Raw genomic sequence first — 4,787 nt, 5'->3', positions numbered from 1 at the left:
ATCATTCTATCAGGAGAATATACTAAGATCAAAGTGTAGATGGTGAAAGTAGGAATTCAGGCACAATTTTGCGAACTTGAAAGCCAGTCAACGTTGCTCTAATGCTGCATTTCTAGCTCCAAGATTTAAGGACAAATTTACTTAAGAGATAATGTGAAGCAGCAGGTGCCTGCAAATATATTAGAATAAAAATATATAAATAAAAGCAACGATAAGCCTGCTCCTGAAATATTCAGGAAGTGATTCTTCTAACAATGTACAATACTTCTGCATGCAGAATAGGATCACTGGAAGATCAGTAACAATATTGACCAAATCTGACTCTAGATACTAGCTCTTTACTATAGCCAGCTTTCATTATAGAAGAAAAGCTTCAGTACTTAGTAGCAACATCACAACCAGAAGTATCCTATTCTGAAAGAAGCATTTGAAATAGATTTTACCCCAACATTGACCTCAAATTAAAATACTTAGTACTGCAAAATGCAAAGGATAATGAATTTAAGAGAAATCCATGGCTAACAGTGCTAAAAAGTTATAAATCCTGGATTTTAGTGCTGTACTTTTAAAATTGAGCTGGTTAAAGTTTTAATAGTAAAATGCTAATGATAGTAAACTCCTCAAAATAAAATGCCACATTTGTTTTTGAATCATCTTTTTCGGCCAAAGGCAAATTCAGTGTACCTCTAGCTATACATTTCATATTTTTTTAATTCAGTATTTTGCTTTTCAGTGTTTCAAAAAAGCTCAAGTTAACTATATCACTATGGATTTCTGATCATGAAACTGAAATTTTTGGTGAAAATTACACTGCTTTGAGAATTACTGGTTAAGCATGCTCCTCCTTACATGATGAGTGAGAATTTTTATTTTGTGACAACCAACAATACTCAAAGTCTACATTCAGCCTGATTATCTGGAAAGAAATATCTAATGTAAAGTCAGCATTGCCTTGTGAATTAGGGAAAACATACTGTGCTTTCCGCAATACACTCTACTCTCTAGTCACTCAAATACTTCATTTCTGGTCCCCAAATGTGTTTTTTCTCACACCAACCAATTTTCCAATTCTCTGCAGACACTAACTGGGTATCCTATAGTGTAACACAATTCTGACACTATCTACCTAGAGATAGCTGCAGATCCCACTGGTTAAGAGCTCATTCCCCAAGGCTCCCCTCCCAGACTTCAGATAACAAGTGTAGGTCCAGGTTGTCACCTGTGCTTCTGAGAGACCAGCTGTAAGTTGGAGGTTCCCAACACCCTTTCATCTGGTTCAGTAACTCGTTAGGATGGCTCACAGAACTCAAGAAAGCACTTTAGTTACTATTGCCTATTTATAAAAGGGTACAAGTCAGGAACAGCCAGATGAAAAAGATGCATAGGGCAAGATATAGGATAGGCACCGAGCTTCCATGCCTTCTCTGGGTGCTCCACCATCCCAGCAACTCCAAGTATTCAGCAATCTGGAAGCTCTCTAAATCCTATCCTTTTAGGTTTTCATGGAGACTTCAATGCACAGACATGACTGACTAATTTTTGGGCATTTGTGATTCAGTTGATCTTCAGCTCCTTTCTCCTCCCAGGGAGGAGGGAGAGGGCAGTGGCTCTAAGTTCCAACAGTCTAATTACAGCTTCTGTTCCCCTCACAGCCAGTCCCATCCTAACGCTATTTGGGAGCCGCCAGCAGACAGCCATTCATCAGCACACAAAAAGGCACTTACCACACCAGAGATTGCACTGGTTTTATGAGCTGTGGCCTAGGAATCATCTTGGTGGGAAACCAAAATATTTCTTATTATATCACAGCATCATGCCCTAGCTTTTTAAAACTTATAACAAAATTAAATTTTTGTCTACTATTAACATTTTGCATGGGAAAACATAGGAAAGCGTGTTTGTCTAAATCTACGTTGCATTACGCTTTACCACTGAATTAAAGAAAAGTAACCTTAGAGGCTAAAGAAAAAGACTCTCAAGAAAGAAATGACTTGTGGTCAATAGGGTTGTTGGGAAGAAACTTGGTTAGGAGGGAAGTCAGAGTGAAAACAAAGAAAGTAAGATAAGTTTTATTGTCCCCTGTAATAGAGTAACAAAATGGGCCTGCCTAAGGTTAGACAGGCCACTAAAAAGCATGATCATACAGCTGCAGTCCTGACTTGGTTACCCAGGTGACAGGAACTTGCAAACCTAAATCAGAGGTCTCAGTAGCCCTCTCCTACTTGTCTGAAGTAGGATGGAGAGAGTGAAGATTTGTGCTTAAGTCTAGAAAATAGAATGAAATGGCAAAATAACAAAGACGCTTGGAAGAGTGTGGAGACCAAACACAATAGGTCGAGCAGTAAGCAGTCTTTATTTAAGGCAAAAAGTACACACTTGCTGAAAGGGTAGTGTGGGCAACCTCAGAGAGGAGGCACCCTAAGGGCTTAGGGTTTGGGGTTTCATAGGGCCTTTTGGCTAAGAGTCAGCAAAAGGCATGATGTGTACAGGTGATCCATAATTCCTTGTAAGTCTTGTTTTAAGAATAGGGTTATTTAGGTGACTGTATTGGTCCAGATCTCAGCATTGTTTATCCACATAGGTTCATTTACAATTCGGACATCTACCTTCTGTTCTGGTTACAAAGTTACTTAATTGATTAAGGGGCTGGAAGAAGAGAAAGAACACCATAAAGATTAAGTTAAAGGTAAGCTGGGCCTTATTTGCAGGCTAAGTAGATTTTACAATGGCATGACCTTTGTCCCATTTCCCTCCCCTACCTCATGAGGTAGGGCAGAGAAGTCCTTGGCTGACAATCTTTGGCCTAGGAGACTGATGTAATTGGTACAATGAAGATATGGGCCGCGCTCTCCTGTTTTTCTGTAACTGGGGAATTGTTTTTCATCTGGGGAATATTCCAACATTCCAAGTCACTCCTGGCCTTTGAAACTTCAACTAATTAACTAATTAACTCTGTGAGTCCTTTCTGGCTCTCTGGCTTTATCTGGTTAACTCTTTGAGTCCCTTTTAGTGGACTTTACTGGCTTTATTCTCTCTCTACCCCACTTATGTCTGTCCTTCTGCCTAACAGTCATAGCCAAGTTAAGAAAAGAAGTTCATGTATTTATAAAATGGCAATAAATACTGAGATCCTAGAGGAACAGCTATGTCTTTCAAAAATGGATTGAACTAATTGGACATTTATGCTTATATCAGGATCTAATGTTAAATGAAACTTAGAGATTTCAAAAATCCCTTTTAACATACCTTGCAAACATAAATTTCCTTTTATTACATTGCACATATGGTAAGAAACACAGATAAAATATGTTGAAAAAATGAAAAATTTATCAAGGACTTGAAGAAAAGTCCACCTTAATCTCAACATTAAAGTAGGGTTTGATTTGACTTTCCCTTGAACTTATTTAACAAAGAGAAGGAAAATGAGAAAATAATTAAAGAATCAAAGAAATATGTAAGGACATTATGTGCCTCCCTCTATTGAAATGATCAGTAAACTTCTAAGATTCTAATATGCTTTCGTTCATCCTTAGTGTAATGGGTGTAATTTTTCTAATTACTACCCTCTAACTTCAAAATTGAACATCTCGCTGCATTTGACCTCAGTTCGACTGCCAACTATTTTAAAAGGCTGTTCAGAAAAATAAGCTTTTAAGTGTTTTAACAGTTTCACATCTATTTAAATGATGAGAATGGAATAGACATGTGTCTTTAAACTAGATCCAGACCATAATTTCAAAGTGGCAATGACTTTCTCACTTACTAAGTAAGCACATGAAAATGGCAGATTCATTAAAATGGCTTCAAGACTAATAGATGTGGTTTTTGTCAGAATTTCAAGATCTCTGAGCACAGTTCCACTTTTTTAGTTTAGTTATTTTTGCTGAGGGAACAAGTGTGGGAGGCACAAAGACTATATAAAGTGGATTATTGAAACTTCTACAATGAGCCTCCTATATATATAGTTGAGTTTAAAAAGGAAATCACTAAATAACATGAAATAATGTTGACAGACATCACAAGTTTCATCAGTAAACTTCTAGTCATGAGCATAAATATATTGCTGAGTTAGACTAAAGTTTCTCTCAGTGCAGATTTGGTTGGTACACAAAATGGTGAAGGAAGGTCATTGTGTCACGAAGTTAAGAACATTTATCTTTAGACCATTCTTTTCAAAACTCTGTTAAACTTGGACCCCAATCCACTGTGCCCTTGGGCTCTCTGTGGCCTTGATCTGGCCTTCTACCATCCCACCTTTTAAGACAGAAAAGTCCCTCTTAGTAGCTCATGTTTGCTAATACGAGATTAATTACATTTTATTGCAAAAGAGCACTTAACTGATACATATATGAATTTGCATTTTGTGTCAGGATATTTGTTTTTCCCCTATTGAAGTAATTTCAGGCTTCAGCAATTACTAAACCAAATGTAATCCTTCTGTGATAACTGTGTGAAGGATGGAGGATGGAGAGAGGTCACTGAGATTTCCAGAATACAGGAGCCCCTGATGCTCAGGGACAACAAACAGACCTGGCTATTATGACTAAAAACCTATCATGAGGTAAAGGTGCTATGCTACCCCATTACCAAGTCTCCCAAGACCTGCAGTTCTCCTCATCCTCCTTCCAGACCCCCATCTCCTCCTCTTTCTGGAGAATTCTATTCTCCTCTAATCACCCCTTATCACCAACTCACGCATATTTTCTTTTCTGCTCCATTTGACATTCCTGGAGTTTAGTATTTATTTATATAGTCTACTATAATACTCCTATTATGATGACTTGGAA

Source organism: Manis pentadactyla, chromosome 4 (genome assembly GCF_030020395.1).
Source record: "Manis pentadactyla isolate mManPen7 chromosome 4, mManPen7.hap1, whole genome shotgun sequence".
In the NCBI taxonomy this organism is placed as follows: Eukaryota; Metazoa; Chordata; class Mammalia; order Pholidota; family Manidae; genus Manis; species Manis pentadactyla.
This window is presented reverse-complemented; position numbering follows the sequence as displayed.